The 15058-nt window shown below is 37.5% G+C and overlaps 1 protein-coding gene across 1 annotated transcript in view; it reads right to left on the bottom strand.

Annotated features, from left to right (window-relative positions):
- slc6a4a (solute carrier family 6 member 4a) overlaps window positions 1-10988 on the bottom strand; it is a 29814-nt gene extending 18826 nt beyond the window's left edge. The window contains exon 1 of the mRNA XM_007236821.4: window positions 10706-10988. The gene's annotated coding sequence lies outside the window, so the exon portion shown is untranslated. The remainder of the gene's footprint in view (window positions 1-10705) is intronic.
- Between the last annotated feature and the right edge of the window lie 4070 nt (window positions 10989-15058).

The following is a 15058-nucleotide window of genomic DNA, read 5'->3' as shown; positions in this document are numbered from 1 at the left end:
TGAAGAAGGCAACGTTTATACACGTATCAATGTGCGCATGTGAAACGTATCAGGGACAGATTCGTTCACATTACGCACAGATACAGATCACTTACATTTGTGAATGTGAAGAAATGTCAGGATACCTAAAAACGGATTTGAGCAATGTAGCTTGTAACGTGAACATAGCTTTAGTTTGTGTTGTTTTCTCGCACATGTGGATCGGAAACAGCAGCAGTGCTGCTGGAGTTCTTAAACACCTCAGGGACACTGCTAAACTGAGAATAGTTCACCAACCAGAAATATCTATCCCAGAGATCAACTCAACCTGTGATGCAACATTATGAGCTTCTGCCTCTGACTTTAGATCTACAAGATCTCTGATCTACTCAAACAGGCACAACACACACTAGAGACACAAATCACCACCATGCCAGTGTTTTACTGTAGTGCTGAGAATGATCAACCACCCAAATAACAGCTGCTCTGTTGTGGTTCTGTGGGGTCCTTATCATTGAAGAACAGGGTGAATGGAACATAATAAAATATGCAGAGAAGCAGCAGCACTACAGTCTGAAATTATGCAACTATACAGTATGCTCAGTAAAAATGAGGAAATGTATGTGTTGTTGAAATGTAAAAACAATAAGGTGGAAAAATTTAAACTACCACAAAGGAAATATTGAGTGAAAAATGTGGAATTTCTTTATCAGTACTGACCTAATAATGATACTATACACTAGACAGAACTTTACTGAAAAATAAGATGCCTGGGAGACCTAAGCATGACCCTTATATTACCAAGCAGCCCAATCTAAATCCAGAGGGAAAGTGAAATTCCAGAACATGCTACATATGTTCTCTTTCTCTACCCTCAAACGTGACAACTCAAGCCTGACCTACTTTCTAAAATTCTTTCGGTTACAGGCGTCCATCACCCCATACCTCAGACCACACTATAGTAAGATCCCAAAGCACATACCGGTACTTCAACAACAAACTACAGAGATGTTCAATTATTCACGGTCTCTTCTGCTGATGACAAGTCAAGATAAGAAGTTAATCTGTGTAATTATGAAATGTATTAATCTTTCCATTTATATGCGTAGTATGCATATTATGCTCCCCACAATGCTCACAACAATGTTATAGACACTCAGTGTCAAGCTGGATATGAAACTGTAGACAGTAAGCATGTTGTTCTTTATGATGTTATCAAGTCGGCTTGTTGCTCGTTATGACGTTATTGACAGTCAGTTTTTCGCTTATCATGATGGTATCAGGTTTGCTCATTGTGATGTTATCAACAGTCAGCAACAGTTGCTTGCAAAGATGTTGTACACAATCAGCATATTGTTTTTTAGCCTGCTATAGACAGTCAGGGTGTTGTTTGTCATGATGTTATAAACAGTCCATGTGTTGCTATACACATTTAGGTCAGCATCTTGCTCAGTAACATGTTATAGACAGTCAGCATGCTGCTCTTCATGGTCCTATAGACAATCAGCATGATGCTTTTTATGATATTAGATAGTCCACGTTTGTTATGTTATAGGCAGTCTATGACAGACTGCTGTTTGTTATGTGTTATGTTTTATCTTCGTATGATGTTATAGACAATCAGTGTTTTGGTCTTTATGATGTTATAAACAGTCTGTGTAGCTCATTATGATGTTATAGACAGTCTGTGTTGCTCGTTATGATGTTATAGACTGTCTGTGTGTTGCTCATTATGATGTAATAGACAGTCTGTGTGTAGCTCATTATGATGTTATAGACAGTTGGTGTGTTGCTCGTTATGATGTTATAGACAATCAGTGTTTTGGTCGTTATGATGTTATAAACAGTCTGTGTGTAGCTCGTTATGATGTTATAGACAGTCTGTGTGTAGCTCATTATGATGTTATAGACAGTCTGTGTGTAGCTTGTTATGATGTTATAGACAGTCTGTGTGTAGCTTGTTATGATGTTATAGACAGTCTGTGTGTAGCTTGTTATGATGTTATAGACAATTGGTGCGTTGCTCGTTATGATGTTATAGAAAGTTGGTGTGTTGCTTGTTATGATGTTATAGAAAGTTGGTGTGTTGCTCATTTTGAAGTTATAGACCGTCTGTGTGTTGCTCGTTATGATGTTATACAGTAACTTAAAGTGATGTTAGAGACAGTTAGTGTGTTAGTCTTTTTGACAGTGTGTTCACTCAGGAATGTGCCATTACATCATTATAAACATTCAGCATGCTGCTCATTTTGTCATAGCTAGACATTTAGCATGTTACTTGTTATGATGATATATGGTCACTTAGCATATTACTCATTATGACATTATGGCCATTTAGTGTGTTGCTCTTATGATGTTTTGACAGTTAGCATGTTTTTGCTCATTATGACATTGACAATAAGATTAGAACTCTCAGCTACATGTTACTCATTATACCACAGTTAGTTCCCATCCTGCAATGTAATTGGCTGAGAGGTGTTCTGTGAGTGCTGGTAATATCAGCTGGTAATACACTGTTACCGAAGCTCTCCGTGTATTACTCCACCACATACAGGTAACCTAGCAACAATGCAGCACTTACAAGCCAAACAGCGCAACTACAAACAGAGCAGCAATCTAACTATTTGAACTTTTTTCATCTTATGGCCTTGTGCCTAGGATCCCAGCACAGCAGTGCCAATATTACACATTATAGCACTCCCTGACGTGTAATATTGCTTAATTACAGCATTAAGCACATATAGTGGTTTGCTTATTATTACACTAAGGACACTTAGCATGTTGCTTATGTAAGCATTAGTAAATACTTACTGTCTTGCTCATCATAATGTAATGGGCACTTAGCATGTTTATTATTATGACATTATGGAACTAAGCTTAATGCTTATTATGGCATCATGATTGTCTATGAAGTCATAATGAGCATCAAACATTGTGTTTTCCACAATATGACATTATGGCCACTTACCTTTTAGATCGTTATGATATCATGGACACTTGGCTTTTTGCTCATAATCACGTCATTAACACTTCAGCATTGTCATGAACAGGACATTACAGCCACTTTCAATGTTGCTTATTACAATGTTACAAACTCTGTTACCTATTATGACATTATAGACACTTAACATGTTGGTCATTATGATGTTATACGCACTTAGTATGTTACTATCTATCTTAATTACAGCTCTTGGGTGTAAACTGGATTGTGAGATCACAATTTCGTTCCACCTCATGTACCACATGTGATGCGAATTACAATAAAATCTCCTTGAATCTTGAATACTTGTTGTAAAATTACTGACATTTAGCATGTAGTTGATTATGGCATTAGGGACACTGACCATGTTGCTTATTATGATATCATAGACAGTGTGTAGTTTATTATGATGTTAGGGACATTTAGCATTTGGGCTCATTATGGCAGTATGGACACTGACTATATTCCTTAAATTGACATTATGATAATTTACTGTGTGGCTTATTATGACATTAAGGACAAGTAGAGTGTCATTTTTACAACACTGTGAACACTTATCATGTTACTCACTATGACATAATAAACGCCTAATGTGTCGCTCATTATGACACTATAGAGACTTAGCTTAATGCTCAGTGACATCATGGAGACTTAGCATTTTCCTCAATATGACATTAAAGCCACTTACCGTGTTGCTCAGAATGACACTTAGGACACTTATTGTATTGCTTAGTATGACATAATGGCCACTTGTGTGTTGCTTTACGATCACTAAGCATATTGCATATTATGACATCATGGATATGGAGCATGTTGCGCATTATAGACACTTACTGTATTGCACATTATGAAATATTGCCACTTAGCATGTTGTTCCTTTTGACATCATGTTTTATTATGACTCGGAAAGTTGTTTAATATGACGATAAGGACATTCAAAATGCCTTGCTCTCAATATTACAGTCACTTATCTTTGTAGCTTGTAACATTATAGGCATTGAGCATCATGACATCAAACACACTCAGGCCTGTTTGCCTTTTTTGAGTTTTGTGTCTATTTCAGAGCAAACCAACCGCTCTTTCCCTACGTCTTCTACGAACATGACGCACAAACTGCAACAAACAGTTGGGCCATGTGCATGGAAAAACGCAGGATGCATGTTGTTTCCCTCACGTACGTATTAGCATTTCAGAGAGAGAACATGGAAGAAGCACACAAAAATGTGTGGAGATAAAATGGCTTGTTACATTAAAGTTCACTCAAGTTAATATTTTCAACAATCTATAAATGGCCATTGGTGTGGGGTTTCTCTGACTTTTAAAATCGGCCATAATCTACAGTGAGGTCTGAAAGATTTGTTACTTAATGACTTCTTTAGCAAAGACAGCAGGTCCAGTGGTTAGATGGAGGCTCGAGTCTTAAACATGTGCTGAAAGTATATTTACTAACAAAATAACACGATTTAAACTCTTGGGGGCAGATGTACGTGTGACACAGTGCAAAATATGCTTCAACGCATCCACAGGATGTACTGCAGTCCTAGCTCAGAAAGGTATAACTGAGAAATTGAAAAATAACAAAATATTCGATTAGCTTTGATTAATGTTTTGTCATACCGTCCATTTGTATTTCTTACTGGTGAGGATAGCTAAACATTTAGGCCCCAAGACCAATTATACTGTACATTTTGATAGTTTGACACTTCGATTTACCAAAAAAAAAAAAAAAATCAAATCTGATTTTCTGTCCAAACTAAAGTTTCACTTTAATCCCAGACTAAATTTTAAGAACTACTAAGGAGGTTCAGGTGCAGATGGGATAATTACATGGACAGGTCGCATTGCTGCAAACCGGATATGTATCAGATTTCAATACCATATATTCCTGTCATATGATGTAAAAGATTGGATTGAGTCACCTGCTGCATGAACGTAGCTTGGGTGCCTTGCTCAAATCTGGATTTCTGACATATGTTTTCTTTGCATTATTTAAGGTCTGAAAGCTCTGCATCTTTTTTGTTATTTCAGCCATTTCTCATTTTCTGGAAATAAATGCTCTGAATTACAATATTTTTATTTGGAATTTGGGAGAAATGTTGTCCGTAGTTTATAGAATAAAACAACAATGTCCATTTTACTCAAACATATACATATAAATAGCAAAATCAGAGAAACTGATTATGAAAATTAAGTGGTCTATTAATTTTTTTGCTGTATTTTGACGAATGTGTCTTCCAATAATATTAAAAGGCTTGTGTCGCAGCTGCATGGTGTTCCTAATAAACTGGCAGAACAGGGCTACAGAACACAGTGTCAGCGTCAAAGGGTGTTAGATTTTAAAACACAGATCTCATGCTCATCATGCTAGACACTATCAGGCTTGTTTCTTACGACATTATACACTGTTACAGACATTCACTGCCTTCTTTGTTGTGCTTTAACAGACACTTAGGGCTTTGTTTGCTACGTTTTCTGACAATCAGTCAGTTTTTTTTGTTGTTTTTTTACAACGTTATAAACATTCAGAGACTTGAAATTACAATGTTGGACACTTAGCACCTTGTTCATTGTGCTGTTACATAGGGCTGTAACTAGTCGACTAATCTGATTATGATTTTTTCGATTAGTCGATTAGTCAATGATTATACAAACACACACACACACGATATTTGTAGTCGACAAATTTAAATAATCAACATTATCGATTACATCGACTAACCGTTGCATCCCTACTGTTACACTGAAAATATGTTCATCATTATAATGCCATAAACACTAAGTGTCTGTTTTATGACATGTTTGTTATCATGTTACAAACACTGAATGCCTCATTTATTAGTGCATCGTCTGTTCGAATTTTAGATACAAACAGTGCCTTGTATTTTTTTCATGTTATTGCTGTTCATCATGTTAGATGTGAAGTGGCTTGGTGTTCCTCTGTCAGAACACTCGGCACTTTGCTTATTATCATTTTAAACACAAGTTTCCTTGTTTGTCAAGATGTTAAGACACTTGGCACCTTTGTTGTCATGCTATTGACACTCTGTGACTTGCTTATTACCATGTTATAGTGCCTTGTTTGTTACTCTGTTAGATGTTGAGCCTCTTGTTTGTTACATTGTTACAGACTGACAATCGCAGCAACCCAGATTCTTTTTAACATTTCTACAAAGACACTTGGTGCATTGTTTGTTGTGCTTTTCTACACACTTAGCTTCTTATTCGTTACAGTGTGAGACACTCAGTGTTACTGGCTCGTTTGTTAATTTTTTTTTTTTTACATTCCGCACCTTGTTTGTTACTATTTTATACACGTATTGCCTTGTTTGTTAGTTTGCTTTTTAATTCCATGTTTGTAACAATATTAGACATTTAGATTATTGTTTGTTACAATGTTATACACTTAGTGCATTGTTTTTTTTTTTTGCTTATATAGACGCTCAGCTTCTTATTTGTTACAATCCTTTTTTTTTTTTTATAATTATATTTCAAATTTTTCCCATTTTCTCCCCAATTTACACGGCCAATTACCAACTCACTCATTAGGACTCCCCCTATCACTAGTGATGCCCCAACACACCAACACATGCTTCCTCCAATACATGTGAGGTCAGCCACCGCTTCTTTTCAAACTGCTGCTGCTGATGCAGCATTGCCGAGCTGCCAGAGCGCTCGGAGGAAAGCACAGCGACTCGGTTCCGGTACATCAGCTCACAGACGCCCTGTGCTCGGCAATTTATTTATTACAGCATTATAAACTTTGTATTTAAAAAAAATAATAAGCACCTTGTTAATTATTATTATTATAAAAAATATAATTCTGGTGCTCCGAGTGGTCCAGCAGGCTAAGCGCTGCCACTATGATCAGGAGATCGCCGGTTCGAATCTTGTTCATGTAGCTTGTCATCACCTGAGCCACTGGGTGGGTAGATGTCGCTCAACATAAGTCGCCTGTGAGCTCATATATATCGGAACAGAGTTGCTGCACTTTCCTCCGAGTGCGCTGTAATGCTACTCAGCAGTTCAAAAAGAGGCGGAGTCTGACTTCACATGTAACGGAGGAGGCATGTGCTAGTCTTTACCCTCCTTATTATATTGGGGCATCACTTGTAATAGGGGAGCTTCTAATGAGTGGGTTGGGTAATTGGCTGTGTAAACTGGGGGGAAATGGGAAAAAAAATAAAATTAAATAAAAAAAATAAAAAAATAAGAAAGTAAGCAAAGCTCAGCATGCTTTTAATGACTGTTTAATGTTTCTTATACTCTCAGATAAGACTTTCCCAGAAGCCTGACAAAACACTTCATGTGTAAAAAATGAACTGAGATAGGGTGACAAAAAAAAATCTGAAAATTCAGCTCAAACACAATACAGATATCTGTATGCCTTCATTCAACACTGCATTATCTGCATTCCAACAAAAACAAAGAACTTCCTGCCCAAAAAATAAACTGCGAGAGCTGTACTAGACATGGAAAAATAACTTTTATCAGTGGGGAAGTGAACACCCATCTCTCCTGAACACTAAAGAAACTCCCCTGTGGGTCTGGAGTATTGCAGGGCTTTGCTCTGCTCTGACAGATGTATACACACAGATCCTATGGCCTGATTGAGATCTCATCAAAGTTGATATCATTCCATCATCACGGTGCATGGTTTTAAAAAGGATGTTTCCTGAAGGTTCTTGACTGAGACCAATGACTGTAGAAAAACACAGACAGAACAGTTCCACTCTCTTCCGTTCAACAAAAATGAAGCCAAAAAAAAAAGGGGCCAACAAGTGCTAAACACCTCTGGGAACTCCTTCCTTTAAGACTACTGGAAAACCATTTCAGGTGATCACCTCTTGAAGCTCATTGAGAGAATGATGCCAAGAGTGTGCAAAGCATTAATCAGAGCAAAGGGTGGCTATTTTGAAGAAACTAGAATATAATTGTTATTATTATTTTTATTTTTAGTTATTTCACCTTTTTTTGTTAAGTACATAACTCCACATGTGTTCATTCATAGTTTTGATGCCTTCAGTGAAAATCTACAATGTCAATAGACATGAAAATGAAGAAAACGCATTGAGGAAGAGAGGGTGTGTCCAAACTTTTGGCCCGTACTGTACGTCATATTAAATTTGCAAATTTGGTTGCCTCACCCCATTTCCCAGAACAAGTGTCTCAGACCACCTTCATGAAGTTCACAGCACAGCCTAAAGGTCCACAAGCAAGGTGGATTTTTGGAGATATGAAAGAATGTATATTTCCATCAAATTACAAAAGCTTAGATCAGCTGAGACAAACTTTAAATACTTTAAATACTGGCGATGATGAAAAAAAGAAACTAAATTATTGAACGGTACTGACTTTGGTCTAAATCAGAACATTTGTTTGGTGAAAGTACTGCTGGTCAAGTATGAGCACCAAAACATTGAACTACATTAACATTAGCTGACTGGCTGAATGAATAATTTGTATAACATGAATTAACTTATCAGAAAAAAACTGCAATGGTATTTGTACAAAGTGTTTGTTAATGTGAATAGCAGCAAAAATCATATGATCAATAATAGTATGATTGATTCGTACATGTAACCCAGTGGAGAAAATGAGGTTTAAACGGGCTATTTATTCATTGAAGCATAAGGATGTTACACAACATACTGCAACCAGTCAGCAGAGGCACTAGACTTGTGGTAACTTCACTTTTGACAGATGTTTTTTATGTCCATGATTTTCCACGGTCATTGGCGGTCATAAAACTGATTTTTATGCTTTCAAATTAGAATATTCATATGAGCTGACTAAATGTTATTGTGACCGTCCTATATGTAAATCTCTCCAGCTGCTGACAGCAAAGTAGACCTAGGATTCAAACTCGAAATTCTCGGACCATAGCATCAGAATTGTCTTAGTCTACTGAGTCATTCACGATTACTGCAACGTTCTCAAGTTCTTCTATTGCTTTGCTCCAAAAAAATCCTGGCAGCTGTGAGAACCTTATTAATACCTTTGTTTTCAGAAGAAATTTAAGACGAGAAGCATCAAGTGTCTCAAAGTGTTGGATGTACTAGGACATGTTTCCCAGACATGGATTAAGATAAGGAAAGAGAAGATAAGACTTTAATAATCCCAAAAGGGAAATTAGTCTAGCCTTGCAGCACCAACGGTGATTTACAAACACTTTTTTTTAAGAATAGACTGGCCCATGGTGTGCAATAAATTACTCCACATGGCTTTTATTTCACATCTAGTTTAGGTCAGAATGAGCACTATTTTTTTTTCAGCTTGTAGAATCCTAGCAGTAGCAATGAAAAAAAAAATCCAACTCTAATCCTTTCCCCTTCTGTGCTAATACTATTCCTACATGTAAAATATTGCAGTGTTAACTCAATTACCAGGACACACAGGAACCTGGTCTAGAAGGTGAAGTAATAGGGGTGAGAACACATAATCTAATGTCATTGACACGCTAATGAATATGGCCTCGCCACAGCCTGCGAGCGTATTTGGCATGGTCACTAATCTCTGACCTTTACGACATGTGGGTGAGTTTTCCAACGTCTGCCCGGAGGGGCAGGGGGTACAGATCAATGGAACAAGGGATGGAGGAATGGAATGAAAGAGAACAGAGAAAAGTAGGAGGAGAGGAGATCTGAGGGCTGCCAGACTGGAGAGAGGAAAAAAAAAAAAAAAGAAGAAGAAAAAAAAAAAGACAGAGAGTGAGGTGAGTTAATCTGTTGCATTACTGTCAGCGTCTGCTCCTGTTGTTTTACATGGAAAGGTTCAACAGTTCTGCAGCTTTTCTTCCTTTCTTCTCTCTTCTCTCACTCTTAGTTTCTTTCGTCTCACTTCGTAACCCTGTTTTAACCTCCTAATTTTTTTTTAATCTTTACTTCCTGCTGTGTCAGCTCTAAGCCCGGGTTTATCAGGGTGAGAAGTGTTGTTTTGTACATGTGGGGTGACGTTTCCTGCTCTTTAACTCCGCAAGAAAGGGATTAGTGGTGTTCGCCAGTGTTGCACTATTAGAGCTTATACAAGCTTGCTGTACATATAATAAGCCTGTGTATGTGTACATGTGATTATATAGCACATTTACTAATATGCTATACGTGACGGGACAGGAAATAGTATTGTGTATACTATAGTGTCCCATGACTTTTGCCATGTACATGTACATGCAACTTCTGCATCAAATGACAGTTGTTACTGTTTGTCTGTTCACATGGACAGTTCTAGTCAGATGTCGCCGGTCACGATCATACATCATTTTGAAAATTAATCTCACAACAATTCTATACTAATTTATGTCGCCTTAACATGAACACAATGGACAGTATTCAAACTCACAACTTATCTCAGGGTCCAGCTTTGGAACACTTCATGATCAGTTTACTTACCTCTATCCCATGACTTCCGGCATATCGGTGTATGACAAACAAACATACATTCTAGGCATGTGGAAGATGAAGAAAACATTAAAAAATGTGTCCAAAAGTGTGTTAGGAGCCTTTTTACTGCTGGTTAGATGAATTTGCGGGCTTGCAAAAGTTCCAATAAAAGCTTAAAAGCTCAGGCAATTAATCTACACTGCACAAATGAGAAAGAGGTAAAAGCGAACAGTGATTTGTACAGATCAGATGTTTTACTGCTTGTTAGATGGACGTAAAAGCTTGTAAAACTCTAAAACAAGCTCAAAAACAAGCAGGTGATGCTTCAAATCATATAGGGCTGTTAAGGGTGTTGATATGGAGGTCCTACCTGAGAAGCCAAGACTTCATTTGTGGAGTCCAACGCAAAAGCACTTCACACCTTTCGCAGAATCCATCCTTTCAAGGCCGCAGTGGAGAGGATCCCATACTTGGCAGGAGCATCAACTCACTTAGGGATCATTCTTAACTTTTCTTGCTCTTCCCATGCAGACACACACACGCACACACACACACACAGCACCAGGCACCAAGAAAGTTTGCTCAGACAAAGTTCCATTGCCTCTAATTCCAAAGAGTTATTCTAGCCTGTCTGACGACTCTGATCAAACATTGCCTCTCAGACATATGCAAGAGGCTGGCTGGCTGATTACCACATCCCTGAGTGTTAGTGTGTATATGTGTGTGTGTGGTGGGTGATGTCAGAGCCAGACTTACTAGATGCTACAACCTTCTGCCAAGCCTCAACAGGACTAATACACAACACTGGTCCTTCACACTGTACAAACAAACCTAGGGTAGCTCCTTCTCTCTAGAAGACACTCGCAGACTAGGAGATTCCTAAAACTTCAACAACAAAGCAAAAAAAAAGACACACACACATAGACACACACACACAAACAGCATGTGGAGAGCTCCAAGTCATTCCAATCTGCCTCAGCTAGTAGGTTAATCCCCAACAAGCTGGGAGAACGGAGCAAAGGGAGGGAGGGAAGGAGGGAGGGGGAGGAACGTACAAGCACGTGTAAAATAGGTGAACAGTTCATTAAAGCACAGCAGATTGGGAGAACAGAAAGAGAGACACTCAAACCCGAGTGACATCAATTGTGCTTTCACCTAATTTCTTTAACTAAGTGGCTGAACTGAAAAAGCCGGAAAGCTGCAGAGAGAAGTCGGAGCGTCCTCGATGAGCAGAAGTCTACTTTTGATTTAGTAATCAGCAGAGCACTGTACAGAATGAGGAAGGCCTCTGTTGGGATGAGGACTTCAAGGTGCTGCCAACAGAACGGCAGTTCTTCAAAAGCCTTTAAATCCCCTTCACTTCTCCGCCTGGCTGCATGGGGCCCTGCTACCTCTCACACACAGCAGTGCTCCCCATCAAACCCAGCGAGAAACAGTCCCGTCTTCCACTACACTGCAAAACAGGAATTTCACATCCATGCAAAACAGTCTGATAATGTCATTTCATATTAGAGGAGGGAATATTAAACCCAATAAAAAGCAGCCTATTGATGTTTTTCTGTTCACTTGCACTTGACCTGTGTGACGTGCCAATGAAAAGCTCTCTCATAAGCAAACAATTCTTTCTCCCAAAATGAGAGTTCCATGCCGAGGTTATGTAAGGCACAAATTCCCCGATTTGTTAAAATCTGTGGATAATTAAACTAATGTAAATCATTGCTGTCACACAAAAACTAGGAACATCTACAAAATGCAACTTTACAAAAGTTTACCTTCTTTTCTATTGGTCTTCTAGCATTACTATTGATCAATGGATCATGAAACTCAAAACAAAGTAGTATATAATACCTATATTGGATAGTTAAAATGAAATGTCAGTTCCATATCCTGCAGTGTTAAGGGGTATTCATTAACATTTACTGAGTTACAGTTTTTATTTTATTTTATTTATTTATTTTTAGAAGATTTTTAATTTATTAGCAGCAGTATGAAAAAGAAGGGACCAAAAAAAGAAAAGAACCACAAAACCTTTAGCAATACTTATTTGCATTAATATGAATTATAACTAACTTGTCCGCCTGTTCTCAAGAAGTTCACTGGAAGAAAGCAGAAACAGAACAGAAATACTATCAAGTTCCCCGAGAACTGAGCTACACCTGACTTGTTCTTTTATATATGATTCTCTGTGAAAAGCTCCACAGTATTTGATTATATACCGCAGTTAACATACAGGGCTATGTAGTCATTTTGTCCACCCTTAACTTCTCAGTTTTTTTTGTTATGCAAACAATCATTTAAACTAGTTAAGTGTCTGTATTTTTATTTCGTATGAAAAAGTATGTGAACCTTTAAAAGAGTATTTTTTATTATTTTAAGGGGTAAGAATTAAAATGGTTATACTTGAGCTGGCTCTTAAACTTTTCTATAACAGGCTGGTCTACATCACAGTTCTTGAGAACTTCACCAAAACCTCTCCACCTCTCAATCAATGTACCAATTCACTGTGAGGCAAAGAATATACAACAACTAAAGTACTACTGCTACTCTTTCAATAAATGGCTATACTGCAAAAACTATTCCACATCCACAAGGAACAATATCACAGGATATCATCAGATATGCCCACAATAACATATACAGATCTACAGGCCAATGTTGGTGATCATTAGTCCACCTTAATCATGTAAATCTGTACCGATCTGTACTGAAATGGTGTGCATGACAGGACAGAGTTGTGCATGGAGGAAGCCACTACTGTCTATATATATATTTGTTGGGAAAAAAATACAGCTTGATAAACAGATGGATTACAGAATTTAAATGATTCTGACCACCATTCTGACATGTGTTCTGTGGTGGTCCTATAGGGTCCTTACCACTGGGTGAAACGAAGCTAAAGAAAGTAAACTACAAAGTGCTCCTATATGATCAGTGGAAATGAAGAAATGTAGAAACTAATAATAAACTTAGGTTTAAGGTTACGCTTGATTGGTGTCTACAAAGAAATAGCTGAAGATGAAAAAATAAAACGTTTTGTAATATTCAAATCAAAGTCCAGATCTTAACCCAATAAAAATGTTGTGGAAGGACCTAAAAAAAAAGAGCAGTTCATGCAGGAAAGCCCACCAAGATCACAGAGTTCAAGCTGTTTTATAAGAAGGTATTGGCCAAATTCCTTCAACCTGATGTGATTTATCACAAGTAGTGCTGGGCGATAAAACGATATCGATAGTTATCGAGGAAACTATATATCGCGATAAGTCGGGGCGAGAAATTCGATAAACTAAATTTTCTATTTCCCGTTTAAGTAGCGTTGTGAAAAGGCGCAGCACGAGACCAGGCAGCACGCTGAACTGCTGCTCAGCCCAGTACAACCCCTCCCCTCCCCTCTCCACCATCCCCCTCCGCCCCACCCCCCGAGCCCCTCCACTCTGAACTCCTCACATAGCGGCTCCTTCTCTCCCATTTACTGGATAAACTTCATTTATACTATTCAGCGGCGCTACACTGGAAAACTCACCTTTTAAATATGAGGCATGCGTCTCCAAGATATTTAGAGAGGTGAGCTTGTTCAGATTTCTGAAGGCAGGTAAACGCTGCTCTGTTTGCTGCTAGTTAGATTAGCTTGTCTCCAGTTTAAAGTTAGCGATGTTTAGGTGTAAAAGGGATCTGTGCAATCTGTCATCATTAGCTAAGATGCTTTCACTGCTTTTTACATTCTAAAACTAATGGGTAACGCACGTTAGCCGTGTTAATCCACGTTTCGTGTAAATTAAGGTTAACTTCAGCACGAGTGAGGGGTTAGTATATAAACACACAGAAAGGAAGCACTTTCCATCTTTTTTCCTAACTCTCACTGTTTCTGTTAGAAAACCCTGAGGGCAGCATTCTCCTCTGTCTTTGTGTTTTATAGTTTTTAACAGATAGAGAGTCTGTTATGCTGGATATTTTACTAAATACAGAAGATTATATAATCTGTCTAGCTGTATTTGAACTGAGCTAAACATTGCTGTTACTGAACTGGAGTTTTAAATACACTTAAGTAATGTAAGTCTAGTCTACTGAAAGCCAGTAATGTTAGTATAAATCTGTACTGCAGTAGAAGTGGATCATTTCAGAAACTTGACTTTATTCCTCCCACCTCCATTATAGGCCACTTTTTTTAAAATATTTAAATGTTAGCTTAATTTAAATGTAAAAAAAACTAAAGGCTCTTATTTAAAAAAAACATAAGCAGTAAATTATCTAAAATTACAACAAATAGAAAATAGAAAAACAGTAAAACATATGTAATACATACTTTTTATATGACCAAAATTAAACTAGACTGAAATCTGACTAAAACTAATAATATCCGATAGACTAAAATGTAACTAAAACTATTATACATTTTAGTGAAAAGACTAAGACTGTATCAAAATCACCTGTCAAAATGAACACTGTGATATACTCTTGTATTTTGCTTTATGTAGTTGCCTGCATTCAGGGAGGGGAATGATCTTTTGATTAAATATAATTTTATAAAAATAAATAAAGTGTTATTGCAATTTAAATTAAACAGACATATAATGTAAAGGGTCTTACATATTTTTTAGTTTATATATTTGTCCCCTTTTTAAAATTAATTTAAAAGCTGTACCCACCTGGCAAGATGTTAACATCCTAGTGTCTGTCCACAAGGCTCTGAGCCTGCTAGTGATTTTGTCCATAACTCCCTTATTCT

The sequence above is a fragment of the Astyanax mexicanus genome, chromosome 18 (genome assembly GCF_023375975.1).
Source record: "Astyanax mexicanus isolate ESR-SI-001 chromosome 18, AstMex3_surface, whole genome shotgun sequence".
Taxonomy (NCBI): domain Eukaryota; kingdom Metazoa; phylum Chordata; class Actinopteri; order Characiformes; family Acestrorhamphidae; genus Astyanax; species Astyanax mexicanus.
This window is presented reverse-complemented; position numbering and strand designations above follow the sequence as displayed.